The following is a 16,546-nucleotide window of genomic DNA, read 5'->3' as shown; positions in this document are numbered from 1 at the left end:
ATTCCAAATTAATTCTTGATCAATACTAATTAAATAATATGATTTCACATTAATATATTAGAACTTATAATATATTAACAAATCACATATATCTTTTCTCAAAAGTCCATCCTTACAAAAAAATTCGGTGCCATGCAACCCAAAGCGACCATGCTACTCTCGGGTCAACTACATACCAATTATAGTTATAGGCTTAGACACTAAATCCAAAAGTCTCCCACTTGGATAAGTCTAATAACTATAACTGCAAGTACGACTTAAAACACCGACTAGAAATCGTAAATCTTAAAATACTCTGTCGAAACAAGATGCTCCATTTTAGATAAGTGATCACATAATCCTCTGTTCAAGATATCAGCCGGACAAATACATGGAACAATGTCATACTTATTGTCCAACAATTTGTTTCCCGATTTTCTATTTGTTTGACATCGAACTTAATCGAACACATATATTTAGTTCTGACCGGGCCCGACACATAAGTCAAAACAAAATCATTGAAGGGCCGAAGATATCGCTTTTAATCCTCCAAGGACTAAAAGGAACAGATAAAACTCGACTCATATGCTTGTACTAATTATTCATCAAATTGTACACAACCATGCGTTTTATAACATCGAGTTACTGATGCGTTTTCGTACTATCAATGTACGACCAATTCATAGTAAACAACTCATATATCTAGGTTTGAAGACTTATATGATATTATCATCTCACGATCACTCCAGATAAATTCCATGAAGTGATACAAGTGAGAGCAGGTTGAATCCGATACTTAGACCTTATGAGCACTCATGAATGTTGCAGCAAACTTTGCTATGTCTAATACCATTCGGACAAATCTACAAACCAAATTCATGATAGTATTGATTCAATACCTACTTCCAACGTATGATCGACTATGGATAGTTTGAGTAATGCAATTATTTTGGAAGTCAAAACATGCAAAATGAAACAATAGTAAATGATTGATACAAGACAGTACCATACTAGTAAATAAAAAGCACCTTTTATTTAAACATCAAATGTCAATTACATTTCAACTATTACAAGTTTCGAAAGCCTTCTAATTATTAAAACTAATATCATCCTTCAGCCCAATGTGCCTCGCATGTTGTAAATGCTTAACCTTACTCAATCCCTTCATAAGGGGATCTGTCGGGTTCTCATCTGATGATACCCTCTTTACCACGACGAGTCCTTCTATTCGATGTCTAATGAAGTGGTATTTTCTGTCGATGTGCCTAGATTTGTCATGTTCCCTTGGTTCCTTGGCTAAGGCAACTGCACTCTTGTTGTCATAGATAATCTCCATAGGCTCCTTTATAGCCGGTATGACTCCAAGGTCTCCAATGAAGTTCTTCAGCCATATTGCCTCCTTTTTCGCCTCGCTTGCTACTATGTACTCTGATTCGCAAGTTGAATCAGCTACTGTCTCCTGCTTGGAACTTTTCCAAGTTATTTCTCCTCCATTCAGGGTAAAGACCCAACCCGACTGAGAGCGGAAATTATCCCTGTCGGTCTGAAAGCTGGTGTCACTATACCCCACCACCTTGAATTCATCACTCCCACCGAGGTTAAGGACCCAGTCCTTAGTCCTCCGCAGGTACTTGAGAATGTTGTTTACCGCAGTCTAGTGAGCCTTGCTTAGATTCCCCTGATAACTGTTGACCATGCTGAAAGAAAAGGCCACATCAGGGCGAGTATAAGTCATCGCATACATGATCATGCTAACAGCAGAAGCATATAGTATTCAGACTCTGAGCCTTACTCAGTTAGGCATTGCTCTGCATCGATAAGTCACCTTTCTTGGAATCCTGCATGTTGAATCTTTTCAACACCTTATCCAAGTAGGTACTTTGACTAAGTCCAATTAGTCTCTTACCCCTGTCTCTCAATATCCTTATCCTAAGAATATAGGCAGCTTCTCTGAGGTCCTTCATAACGAAACACTTCCCAAGCCAGGACTTAACTTCCTACAAGGTTGAGATGTCATTTCCTATGAGTAGCATGTCATCCACATACAGTACTAAAAAGCTAATTGTGCTCCCACTAGCTTTGACATATACACAGGACTTATCCTCGCTTCTCGAAAAGCCAAACTCTTTGACTTTCTCCTCAAAACAAAGGTTCCATCTGCGAGATGCTTTTTTCAATCCATAAATGGATTTCTCAAGCTTACACACTATATTTGGGTAATTTGCATCGACAAAACCCTCTGGCTGATTCATGTAAACATCCTTAGCCAACTTTTCATTAAGGAAAGCGATTTTGATATCCATTTGCCTTATTTCATAATCATGAAATGCAACAATGGCTAGCATAACCCTAATAGACTTAATCTTTACTACTGGTGAGAAGGTCTCATCATAATGTACTCCCGGAGTTTGAGTAAAGCCCTTCGCAACCAATCTCACCTTATAAGTGTGTACCTTCCCATCCATGTCGGTCTTTTTCTTGAAGATCCATTTGCACCCGAATGTCTTACGACCTGGTATTGTCAACCATGTTCCAAACTTGATTGTCATACATGGACTGAATCTCGTTGTCCATAGCCTCTTTCCACTTGGCAGACTCGAGGCCCACTATGGCTTCCTTGTAGTTATTAGGTTCATCCAAATTTACCAGTGTGCTCTCACTAATAAATGTATCACCTTCTGCAGTAATATGGAAACCATAGAACACAGGTGGAACACTAAATCTACCGGAACACCTCAGAGGTACAGACTTGTCAATTGGCTCAACAGGAGTTTCCTCCTTAGGTTGATCGCTAGTGTTTGAGGTTCCTTCACCGCTTGACTCTGGAAGCTCTTCAAGGTCAACTTGCCTCCTACTGTCTCCTTGGCCTATGAGCTCTCTCTCGCGAAATACTCCTCTCCTCGCAACGAAGGCAACATTGTCATTCGGTCTGTAGAAGAGATAACCAATGGATTTCTGTGGGTAGCCAATGAAAATACACCACTCACTCTGAGGTTTGAGCTTGTCGTGAGTCTCACGCCTCACGAAAGCCTCGCAACCCCAAACCTTGATTTTGTCTAATGTGGGGGCCTTCCTAGTCTACATCTCGTAAGGTTTTTTGGAAGCTTCTTGGTAGGGACTAGATTAAGGATATGGGCGATAGTCTCTAAGGCATACCCCCATAATGAGATTGGTAACAAATCTCAACTCATCATGGAATGAACCGTGTCCAACAAGGTTCGGTTGCACCTATTAGCCACACCATTAAGCTATGGTGTCCTTGGTGGCATCAACTGTGAAACAACTCCACACTCCTTATGATAGTCCTGGAACTCGATACGACGATACTCACCACCTCGATTGGATCAGAACATCTTTATGTTGCTCCCCAGCTAGTTCTCCACTTCCTGTTTAAACACTTTGAATTTCTCAAAGGTTTCTGAGTTATGCTTGATTAAGTAGACATAGCCATATCTACTGTAATCATCAGTAAAAGTCACATAGAAGCGGTTAGCATCCCTTGTGGCGGTTCTGAAGGGCCCACACACATCGGTGTGTATGAGATCCAACAAACCCTAACCCCTCTCCCAAGTACCAGTGAAGGGTGATTTAATCATCTTTCCATGTAAGCAAGATTTGCAAGTGTCATTCGACCTTAAGTCGAATGAATCCAAAACTACAACCTTCTGGAGTTGGCCTATGCGCTTCTTGCTAACATGTCCAAGACGACAATGCCACAAGCATGCTTTATCCAATTCATTGGAAGAATCGATATGCAAGACATCATTTTCTAAGTTGTCTACAACATTCACAGTTTCATATACACCATTACAAGGTAATTCTTTAAAATAAAGAACACTATTATAATAAGCATTTATTGCACCGATTTCATTATCAAACGAAAATGTGAAACCTTGTTTGTACAAACCATGAAGGAAATAATATTTCTCGCCATATCAAACGAGCATCGACAATTATTCAAATCTATTCTTAACCCACTACTAAGCAATAAAGAGTAAACTCCAATCTTGGTGACATGTGAAACCTTCGTATTCTCCATGATCGTTTATCTTCCCGTGCTCCACATCCTTACTTCTTTTTAGGCCCTGCACATTAGAACAAATGTGAAATCCACAACCTGTGTCAAGCACCCAAGAGTTAGAATGTGATGAATTTTTAGATAGAATAGTATAAATACCTGCATGGGTGGGTTTAACCTTCCCATCCTTAACATCCTGCAAGTATTTGGGGCAGCTTCGCTTCCAATGCCCTTTTTCATGACAGTAGAAACACTCTGCTTCTTTAGGAACGGAAATGGGAGCAGCAAAACTAGCCTTGGTCCCACTTGAAGAGGATCCATCAAGAGACTTTCCATTGCAGCTATTTGAGGAAGCCTTCCTCTTCTCCCCTTTCCCTTGTCCTATTTCCCGAACAGGGGCGGTGGTAGGAGTAGTAACAACCGATTTACCTTTGAGACCACTTTCGACAGTCCTCAAAAGCCCTTGAAGTTAGCTAAGTGTGACCTCCTCCTTGTTCATATGATAGGTCATTCAAAACTAATCATAACATAGAGGTAAGGAGTGTAGAATGATCTCTATAGCCGGCTCCTTAGGGAAGTTTACATTCAACCTTAGCAATCGGTCCACAAAGCTTTGCATTTTCTGCAAGTGGCCCGTGATGGGTTCACCATCCTTCATCCTAGTTGTTATCATGGAAGAGATGATTTCATACCTCTCTTGAAGAGCACTCTGATGGTATCTTTCCATCAGGTCCTGGTGTATCTAAAAAAGGTAGAGTGTGCCCTAAACTCAACAATCTCCTCAAGAGTACCAGAAGACTCATCTCCTTTAGCTCCTTGTCGAAGACATATTTCTTGTCCTTATAGCGACTGACCATCTCGATGTTCCTAATCCAATCATTAAAGTTGGAACCATCGAAGATGACTCTCCCACAAAGGTTCATGAGAGAGAAGGAGCCTATAGGGTTTCAGCCAGAAGCAGTGTCTGAAGACATCTGAAAAAGAAGGAAAGACAAGTTTAGATTAGATAAGGAGTCCTTAATAAAACAAACAAATGAAATATTAAGCCTTGGACCCAACATAATATTTTACAAAAATGGAAGAGGGATGCCGTAATCCAACTTGAAAAATATTTGAAGGTAGGTAAATGATGATTTAGCAATTTCCAATATGAAAATGAAATATTTATTAAGTTTTAATTGGATCGAAACTCGTAGATCCTTTGAGATTCATTGAACAATTCAATGGCATGTTTAAATCTCAATTATACCCTTCAGGTTTGTGACTGGGATACCGAAGATCACAAACAAGGTGTGAATAACCATGAAAAATGTGGTTGGTACTCCCAACTTTATCACCCAATCAATGTGCCGGTTAACCACACACGCTCCATTGATCTTATGATAAACATCGAGCCACCCTTTGCCACCCTTACTATTCCAAGTTAATGTGACGGTTAACCACACACTCTCCATCAGAGACTTGGTAAGATGCAAAGTGAAATTTTCAGGGATTAGCATCAATTTCACATTTTCCTAAAGTAACTAAGATTGAGAATTTAACAAAAGGTTTAGTTACTTTATTATCTTTATAATTAATGAGAATTATAGTCCTATCCTACCCGTTCGGCTAACGACCCTCCACCAGTCAAGGAAGCGTTGGGTGAGAGTGGACACCCATTAAACTACCATTTTATAGGCAGTAACCTTATACCTCCCTTATAGACCGGCTTCGTGAATGAGGCCTACTAACGGTAAGACTGACTTGATCTTATATATATATATATATATATATATATATATATATATATATGTATATATATATATATATATATATATATATATATATATATATATATATATATACATATATTTGAATATTATTAACTTATAATACTATTAAAATTCTAGGGTTTGGAATTAACGTATTCTAAAGTGTCTTTACAAATTCCAAAACTTGAGAGCAAGTTTTGAAACTATTCAAAACCTTTCATTTCTATAACTTATGAGTTTTAATGAATTTTAAGGAAAAGACTTTTGGAATTCCATAACTTGAGGACACGTTATGAAGTCCATTAAAAGGCATTTAGATCAACAATTAAACTAACAAGCAAGTGTAAAATAATTTCTATGATCTAGCAAAACTCATAAGCAATGATAATTCACATCAACAATTTTCAAGAATCATATAAACTAATATAAAACTTGAAACTTTGACATTTATCTTTTGAATTGGATTAGCATGATCATTACCACATCAAAAACAAGTTTATAAGTTCAAAAACAGTTTAGGGTAATGATCCTAGCCCAATTCCAGCTTTAGAACACGGAAATTTGCATCTAGAAGCACAAACTCGTCGAGTCATGAACTAACTCGGCGAGTTGGTTGGATTTTAAGGCTGACTCGGCGAGTCTGTCTGTGGACTTGGCGAGTTCACTGTCCAGACAACATAAATTCGATTTTTCCAAGCTTTTAACACAAGTAGCATCAAGTATAATTGAAAACAAGCCTAAGATCTGATACCACTGAAAGAGAGCATTCTAACACTCCTAAGGTATGCATGAAACCTTAGAAACCTTGGATCTATGTTTTCTCTATTATACATGCAAACTTTCATTTTTCCAAGGTTTCATCCTTACTAGCATACTATGAAGTATACGTAATACAAAAATCTAGTAAAACGACATACCATTTCTTGTAGCTTCATTCCTTAAGCCTTTAAGAGCCTAGCACCCCAAGTGTGATGCCTCAAATGCTTCACACAACACCACCAAAAATTTGAAGAACTTGAGAATGGATTATCTAGCACCAAATTCGGCTATAGCTCTCTAAGAACACTTGGGTGCCGATTTTGGTAGCCTAGGAGCTTCTTATCTAGTATGGTGGAATTAGGGTTACACCATGTAAGCCTTAATAGCCATGACTTTCCACATTCCTTATGCTCCGTGGGTTTTAACCTCCATGGATCATCCATGGGTCACTACATGGGTTTAGCCCAACAAAAGGAATCATGGATCATTGGCCCACACCATAAGAATGAATGAATTTCTAAATCAACCCCTTATATTTAATTAGTCTCTTTTGATCACAAAATTAATTCCAAATTAATTCTTAATCAATAATAATTAAATAATATGATTTCATATTAATAAATTAGAACTTATAATATATTAACAAATCTCAAATATCCTTTTCTCAAAAGTCCATCCTTACAAATTGTTATGGTGCCATGCAACCTAAATGGACTATGCTACTCTCGGGTCAAGTACATACCAATTATATTTATGGGCTTAGACACTAAATCCAACACATGAGAGGGAGGAGAGAGAGTCTCAGGGGAGAGACATGAGGCCAGAGCAGTTGCAGCCAGCGACCAAGCGGTTCAAGCCCGTTGATTCTAGAGCAGGAGGCCAGAAGGGCTGCACTTGTAGCAAGTGCGGTAAGAGTCACGAGGGATCTTTCCGATTGGGGATTTGTTTCAAATGCGGCAAGGAGGGGCATATGGAGATGGATTTCCCAAGGGATTTTCGGTTTGCTTTCATTGCAACTAGACTCGCCACAGGAAGGCTGAGTGTCCTCAGCTCACTCAGGGTTCAGCTCTGGCCCTTGCTCCTACTACCTTGTGTATTACTAATGGTTGGCCGGGGAAGGCCGAGGCTCTGAGAGCTCGTGGGAGAGCTTTTCAGCTGACTGTTGAGGAGGTCTTCACAACACCTGATGTTGTTGCTGGAATGTATCTCCTTATTTATGTTGTTGATTTGATCTGTTTATGCTTATCTTGTGTTTCATGTAGGTACTTTCCTTGTAAATTATGTGCCTGCTTTGGTGCTATTTGACTCGGGTGAAAGTCGATCCTTTGTATCTTTATCCTTTAGTCATTGTTTTAGCATCAGACGCAAGGTCTTGAGTCGGCCATTGAGGGTTTCCGTAACGGACGAGCACACGGTTTTTTCTACCGATGTCTTTCATGGCTATGTTTTAGAGATTTTTGGTGTCGAATTTCTGATTGATCTAGTGCCGATAGCGATGGGGGATGTCTATGTTATAGTGTGCACGAATTTGTTGAGCTGATTTGGGGCTTTGATTGATTGCGAGCAACAGTTGATGACAGTTCGGGACTCAAATGGTGTGGTGCTTGCTTTTTATGGGGAGGGTACTAGATCGGGATCCGCTTTCTGTTTTGTCACCAGGGAAATATAGAGTTTGCAGCATGGGTGTATGGGTTTTCTGGCATATGTGGTGGACACTCAAGTTGTGGATAAGGGGTCAATTTCTATATTCGATGTTCTGGTGGTATGTGAATTTTCTGATGTTTTCCCCGAGGAGTTACCAGGTGTACCTCCTGAGAGGCAGGTGGAGTTCCAGATCGATCTGAGATTCCTAGGGTGGCGCTTATCATAAGGCACTGTATCGACTTGCGTCGCCTGAGAGGCAGGAGTTATCCTCTCAGCTTCAGGAGCTTCTGGGGAAGGGGTTCATTCGACCGAGTAGTTTGCCATGGGGAGACCCAATCCTTTTTGTCAAGAAAAGGATGGTTCACACCGGGTGTGCAATGATTACCGGGAGTTGAACAAGTTGATGGTGAAGAACCGTTATCCTTTGCCCATGATTCATGATCTCTTTGACCAATTGCAAGGGGCATCTTGGTGAAGAACCGTTATCCCGAAGCGGCCTTTAGGACTAGTTATGGGCATTATGAGTTCGTGGTGATGCCTTCTGGGCACACCAACGCACTTGCAACCATCATGGATCTCATGAACCGGGTGTGAAGGCCCATGTTGGATCGATCGATGATCGTTTTTATTGATGACATTCTGGTATATTCGCAGACTATGGAACAACATCAGGAGCCTCTTCGGGAGATTCTTGGAGTGTTGAGGATGAGGAGGCTTTATGACAAATTCTCCAAGTGTGATTTCTTGTTATGAGAGGTCCGGTTCTTTGGACATCTTGTCAGTCAAAAGGGTATTTTGGTTGACCCAACCAAAAAGTGAGGCAGTAATGCAGTGGGAGGTGCAGAGATTTGGAGTTCCGTTGGCCTGGCAGGTTATTACCGGTGATTTATCAGGGATTTCTATAAGATTGTTGTTCCTCTCGCCAAGCTGACCAGGAAGGATGTTGTTTTTATTTGGGGGCCTAAGTTGCAGGCATCACTTGAGACCCTTCGCTAGAGATTGTGTAAGGCTCCAGTGTTAGCCCTCCCGGAAGGGATGGAGGACTTCATGGTTTTTTGTGATGCATCGATATTAGGTTTGGGTGTTGTGTTGATGTAGAGAGGGCATGTGATCGCATATGCGCCGAGGAAGCCAAAGCCTCACGAGACGAGGTATCCCACCCATGATTTGGAGCTGGGGGTGGTGGTATTTGCCCTAAAGATTTGGCGTTATTATCTCTATGGTGTCCGTTGTACCATTTACACGGACCATAAGATCCTAAGGTACCTACCTTATGGATTAGCCCAACTTGAATATGAGGCAAAGAGGGTGGTTGGATCTAGTGAAGGACTACGATTGTGAGATTTTGTATCATCCAGGCAAGGCTAATATGGTGGCCGATGCCCTGAGTCGCAGAGCAGTGAGTGTCCCGATACGAGATGTATGTATGAGGATGATAGTGAGGACTCCAATCTTAGATGTCTTCAGAAAGGCCCAAGCGGTGGCCATAAAAGTAGAAAACCGCAATAGGGAGCGGGTAATCGGGCAGGTTTCGGCATTTCACACTAATAGTAGGGGACTTTTGACTCTCAATGGGAAAGTATGGGTGCCATATATGGGTGGAGCCCGACGGATTTTGATGGAGGAGGCCCATAAGTCAAGGTTTTCTATCCACCCGGGGGCCACAAAGATGTATCTAGACCTAAAGCACAATTATTGGTGGCCTTGCATGAAGAGAGATGTGGCATGGTTTGTAGAAAGATGTTTGACCTGTCGCAAGGTCAAGGCAGAGCACCAACTCCCTCATGGAAAGTTGCAGCCTATGGATGTTCCCCTATGGAAGTGGGAATAGATTTCTATGGATTTCATTACCGTGTTACCAAGGACTGCGAGGGGTGTGGACACTATATGGGTGATAGTGAACCGGTTGACAAAGAGTGCTCACTTCTTAGCTATAAGTGAGAACTCTTCCGCAGAGAAGTTAGCATAGATCTATGTTCGAGAGGTGGTGACTCGACAGTGGTTGCCGACATCTATTGTGTCCAACCGTGATGTGCACTTTACTTCCAGATTCTGGAAGATATTTCATGAGGAGTTGGGTACCCGACTACATTTTAGCACCGCATACCATCAACAAATGGACGGGTAGAGCGAGCGGACGATTCAAACACTCGAGGATATGCTTCAATCTTGGGTTATTGATTTTGGTGCAAATTGGGACACCTACCTTCCCTTGGCCGAGTTTTCTTACAATAACAACCACTACTCCAACATTAGGATGCCTCCCTTTGAGCTTTTATATAGGAGGAGGTTCCGGAATCCTGTCTGTTAGGGGTGGTCGGACAGAGAGTTATGGGGAGCACCGAGATAGTGCTCAAGATGATAGAGCATATCCAGCAGGTTAGAAAGAGGTTGCTGACAGCCCAGTGTCGTCAGAAAATCTACACAGACCAACGACGTTCTGAGTTAAAACTTTAGGCCGGTAACTCTGGTCTCCTGAAGGTATCACCATGTAAGGGTGCGATCTGATTCAAGAAGCGGGGCAAGTTGGGCCCTAGAGTTGTTGTCCTCTCAGGGTGATTTCTCGAGTGGGAAAGGTATAATATTCGGTAGACCTACCGGAAGAGCTGAGTGAGATTCATGACACCTTCCATGTATCCCAACTGAGGAAGTGTGTAGCCGACGAGACGATAGTGGTCCCTTTCAAGGACATTCAAGCTGATAATCAACTACATTATATTGAGAGGCCGGTAGCAATCATCGATAGGAGAGTGAAGACCTTGAGGAACAACGCAGTGAACTTGGTCAGCGTTCAGTGGCAGCACCGTAGAGGTTCAGAGTGGACTTGGAAGCAGGAGTCCGAGATGTGGGAGCAGTATCCGAAGTTTTTTCCAGAGGATGACTTCGAGGGCGAAGTCTGATTCTAGTGGGGGAGAATTGTAACATCCCCAAAAGGAGGTATAATTCCTCATACCTTAACCTTATGTGTATATATATATATATATATATATATATATATATATATATATATGTCAAGATTGGTCCTTGTATTGAAAAAGGTTGCATTGGAGTACGCTGGGCGTACACATGAGTATGCGCAACGTACCAAAGCACATAGCATTTAACATAGAGGCCACCTAGTACGTTGGGCGTACAAAAGTCTATGTTGGGTGTTCTAGGCTCAGTGAGAAACCCCAATATTTTCTTGTGTCCCTATTTATTGAACATGATGATCTCATTTTTTACCCTCCATTATCAGCCTCCAGCCTCCTCAAAACCATAATCTCTTCCCTCTAGCTTGTGTGAGTTCTTATGGCCCATTTGAGTGTTCTTGTGAAGCTTTTGGTGGAGAAGAAGCCTTGAAGGAAGGATAGTTGGTGTTTTTATCTCTTAGATCTGAGTTCTACTTCAGTTGGTGCATCTTCTAGAGGGATCAAGTTCAAAACTTGTTCATTGTTTATTCTAGTTCTTGTTTTGGGTCATTTTTAGGGTTTTACGTCCCAAGTATGGAACTTTGTAAGTTTGGTGAACTCCAGAGCTATTATTTTGTCCTCTTAGGTGTATTAGAGAATTCTCATCCATAAAAATGAGTGCTTGGACGTCTAAATCTCTCCATGCATGAGTTGTATGGTCTTTTGTGTTGAGAAAATTATAGTTTTTGGGATGGGGTCTTTTCTAGCCATGTAAAGGCTCAAAGTCAGCGACTTTATGGAATAAGAGGTTTTACTTAGCTCATATTTATAGTTGGAATACTAGTCTTAACGGGTTAAGACCAAGAGAAGTGAGAAGTGGGAGTCTGAGGAGTTTGTGATACGTGTAAAATGTACTGGTTTTAATCCTACTAACTTAGACACAAAGACAAACACACGAAAGGGAGTGTAGCTATTAATTAGCAATATAGTTCAAGCAACTAGGGTATCGAGCACAGGGAACGGTAACAATTAAAATAAATACTAATATAACCTAATAAAATCAAGTAACAAAAAGGGGTTTTCTCTAGTTTCTCAAGACTATAAAATTAATCATTCAAATAGCACTTAAACAAAACACAATTAACAACTAAAGGAGAATGAAAAACACGCATTAGTTCACAAGAAAAACTAGTCAAAACATCCTAATTTGGTAAAAATTTAAACCCTAGTTTCTTACAAAATTTAAAATAGGGCTTTTTTCACAAAATGCAACCATCAAACACTTAAAATTGAAACTTTAACAAATTTAGGAGTGAAAAATCTAACCTTTGCTGCAAAATTCTAGTGAAAACCGGGAAGTTTGAAAGCTTCTTGCTTGAGAGAGAAAGCTCGTCGAGTGCAAGGTGGTTGCGGATGAAACTTGACGAATCTTTACCTTTTAGAGTAAAATCTCTATTTGACTGAGTTAATAACCATTTTTTATTTTCGGTAAATAAAGTCTACTTGTCGAGCAGGGGGTCCCAAACTCGTCAAGTAGAGAAAGGTTCTGACGAAATGTCGCGATTTTTCAAGTGAACTCGTCGAGTAGCAAAATGGAACTCGACGATTTTTGGACTTTGTTTGAAAAAAAAATTAGTTATCTTTAAATAAATTTCACCACACCCCACACTCAATCTTATCTTGTCCTTAAGCAATCATTTTAAGCAAATCAGAAGACTTAGAATGAAAATCCTAATAAATCACACAAAAATAAGGGAAATAAAAGACTGAAAATGAAAAGAAAAGGAAAGGTAAAAGAAAGCGAAATCAAATAACGGGTTGCCTCCCGCAAGTGCTTCTTTTTTGAGGAGTCGTTAGTTGGACTCCTCCCCGCTCTACGTTGCTGCGGCTTCTTCTGACGGACATTCCTTCTTCTCCTTTTGCCCTTCCATCTTCTTTTATAAGCCATTACTTTTTATGTATGCTTTCTTCACATCTTCCTTTGTCTTTTTAGTGGTATTTTCATCATACTTACGCTTTGTTTCTTTACCCCTCTTCACAAGCCTTGTCTTCTCTTCTTCTTTTTGTTGTCCCATCTTTTCCACTTCCATTTTCTCTATCTCGATTGCTCTTTCACTCATCCCTTCATCATCACTTGAGGGCACAAATTATATCTTACTATCTTCATATACTAGGGAATCAGGCGGTTTAAAGTGAAAACTTCAAAGGTGGTGAACACTAAGGCGCGAGGCTTGGTTTTCTTTATTTGTGTTGGCTTAATTTCTTCCACTTTCTGATCAATCATGTGCAAGCCAATGGGAGAGTTATGCTTCTTTTCATTCCAAGCCTTGGTATTCTTTTTTTTTTCTCCAAACTCTCCTTCTTGTTGTCTTGATTTGCTTTACCATATTGCAATTGTTTGTCAAGACATGCCAAGTTTATATCTTTATACTTGCTTATATCTTCATCACCTTCACTTCCCTCCAGTAGTCTCTCCAATTCTTGTAAGTCTCTTTGGGCATCAAAGTTTTCTTCTGAAGAGAATGTGAATTCCTTTTAATTGTTTTCATGCTAAAGTTCTAGCTCTTTTTCTAACAACTCATCATCCAAATCTATTAAGGAAATCTTATCTTCACTTGACCGTAAGTACTTCATCTCTTGATTGACTCCAAAGGTGACCGCATCATCTCCCACTCAAAGAATAAGTGGAACATTATGATCATCTTCAATATCTAAGACTATGAAATCAGTAGGAAATACCAACTTATCCACCTTGACTAGAAGATACTCACAAATACCCCTTGGATAGGTTATTGTCTTGTTAGCTAGATGGATTACCATATGGATGGGATTTGGTTCTGGAAGGTTCAACTTCTTGCATAAGGAATATGGCATTCAGTTTATAGTAGCCTCCGAATCAGCCAATGCATAAGTAGTAGTCAAATTTCCAAATTGGCATGGAAAACTTATGCTACCTGGATCTCCCATCATTTCTGGTAGTTCATTCATCATAGTTACTCAACAAATTTCATTCAACATTATCTTTGAGACACCCTCCATCTTCTTCCTATTTGTAAGGAGTTCTTTAAGGAATCTTGCATATTTGGGCATTTGTGTTATTGCTTCGAGGAACGGAATGTCAACTTGGAGTGACTTTACATGATCTAAAAACTTCTTGTACTCTTCATTTTTCCTATCCCGTATGGCTTGACCAGGGAATGGAAAGGGAGTTTGTTACGGTTTTAAGGGATGATTATTTTTTTCATCAGGTGCAAAACTCGTTGAGTTTAGTTTCTGAACTCGTCGAGTTTTTTCCTCTGTTTGCGATTTTTTGGTTTCTTTTTTTTTCTGCAACACACTTGGATCTTCACTCTAGATTGAAGTCATAGGATTGAAAATTTTCTTATTTGTTGTTATTGCATTAATATGAGCCATTCTCGGATTCTTCTTGGTGTTGCTAGGAAGTCTGCACGGTGTTCTTTCGTTTAATTGTTTCGCTAGCTGCCTGAGTTCCTTCTCTATGTTAAGGATTGAGGCCTGCTGATTCCAAAGTTGAGCTTGTTGATCCTTCATCATAATTTGGTGCTCTTTCATCATGCTTTGTTGCTCCCTTATAGCAGCATCGACTTCATCGTGTCTTTTCTCGGATGCACTCGTAAAACGTGCAAGCATGGCTTCAGAATTTGTCTTCTTTTCTTGCACCGGTTCTTCCTTTTGATAGAATCCTCTCCCGTTTTGGCTATACTTTTCCACCTTTGTCTTTTTGTTTTCTTCATATAGTAGCCACTCTTTCTTGGGTTTCCTCTAATCGTCATCAAACCTATCGCCACTCGAATAACAAACTTGTGCTTTCTGGTTCCCGTTCTCATCAAGGTCATAATCTTTAATAAGGTGTGGCCCGCTTTGTCATCTTTATCATCCTACGATATATGTTCTCTAGCTTAGCCATCACTACTGCCATGTCATTGGAAACTGAATTTACCACCCCTCGTGTTGAGTCGTGCCTTGGGTTATGATATTCTCTTGAGTGCTTGGATAATTCTTCAATCGATTCTTTTATAACTGCAGGCGCTTTCTTCGTGAGTGGTCCATGGGAGTCAAGGAGCTGCCTAGTTGTCACATTCACTCCATCATATAACATACAAAATTCGTTCTGAATGTTTAGGTCATTATAAGGGCAATTCCTCAATAAGCCTTTGTATCTTTCCCACGCCTCATAGAGTGATTCACCTCCTTGTTGTTCGAAGTTTGCAATGGCTTTCTTCAACTTTGCTATTTTTGAGGGAGGGCAGAATTGATCTATGAATTCTTCAAGCATCTTAGCCCATGTCTTGATAGATCCTGGAGGTAGTCATTTTAGCCAATCTTTCGCGGCTTCCTTAGACATGACCGGTAACATACGAAGTAGAACAGTCTTGCAAGGCACATTAGGGATGCTGAAGTAGTCGGCTATGTTGTTGACCTCGTCGATATGCTTGTACGTGTCTTCGTGATCCTTCCCGTAGAATGGGATGTCCTTCAGCTAGGTGAGTATGTGTGTCACACCCCAAAACCAAGAATGGCGGAAACGTTCTGGGCGGAAGACATCATGTACAGTAAAACAACAATGAAAAGTAGTAAACAAGCAACAACATCATCCATTGCATTAATAATAGAATTATTATACAAGTATGTTCTATCAAATTTTGATAAACACTAAAGCATAAATCAAAATGAAAGATTAGTCTTGAACAAGATCCATCTTCCTTTCTCCTTGCATCGGTACCTGTGTATGATGACCTGAGGATACAAGTAATTTTGAAAGCAAGTATCAGCTTTGAAGCTGGTGAGATCATAAGTATTTTAGTGTCTTAATTTGTATGTAAGTATTTGTATGTAAGAATTTGTATATGAACTGTAAGTATGAAGATGTTTGTAAAACAACAGTAAACGTTTGAAAAAAACCCTAGAAATCCTTATGATTCCTACTATTATAACAGGGAGTCTTCTACCACGACTTAACTGATTCTCTATGTAGTCTTCTACGAAGACTTAACTGTTCTATATGTTCGTCTCTTGTAAAAGTGTGTAATTTTCCCAAGTGTAACTATTATTAACAAAATATAGTTTTTACATCTATAGTTTAAGTGAAAGGATCACTAAATATATGTACAGGGAAAATTAATGTAGTACTAAAAGGTAGCGCTATAAGAACTACTGCTGTACTAATTACCTTAAACCGGATTTATATTAAGGCATTATGTGATAAATTGCACCATACTATAGACTGGTAACAACGACAACGTATAGTCGAAAATAAGGTATGACGTTTGGCACCCGCAGACCTGCAGGTCCCGCTGTAGCTAGCAGCAAGGTGTAGGATAGTCAATCCATTATAGATCTATACGCAAACTCACGCTCTCCCTTCAAGAGACTCTGGCTACAATCCGGGTCATGACAATTAAGGCATGATCCCATACAGTGGATCACAATTTTATTAATGTATTAATGTAAGTGTAATGTACGGGAATGTTCTACGTGTGCTA

General features: G+C 40.0%; 1 non-coding gene across 1 annotated transcript; it reads left to right on the top strand.

The window, feature by feature from the left end:
- Nucleotides 1–15,184: 15,184 nt before the first annotated feature.
- Nucleotides 15,185–15,291, top strand: LOC111908521 (small nucleolar RNA R71). The gene has a single exon (XR_002855893.1). It is a non-coding gene; the product is annotated as a small nucleolar RNA R71 (small nucleolar RNA).
- Nucleotides 15,292–16,546: the final 1,255 nt, after the last annotated feature.

This window comes from Lactuca sativa, chromosome 8 (assembly GCF_002870075.4).
Source record: "Lactuca sativa cultivar Salinas chromosome 8, Lsat_Salinas_v11, whole genome shotgun sequence".
Taxonomy (NCBI): domain Eukaryota; kingdom Viridiplantae; phylum Streptophyta; class Magnoliopsida; order Asterales; family Asteraceae; genus Lactuca; species Lactuca sativa.
The sequence above is the reverse complement of the archived record's forward strand: the minus strand, read 5'-3'. Positions and strand labels throughout refer to the sequence as shown.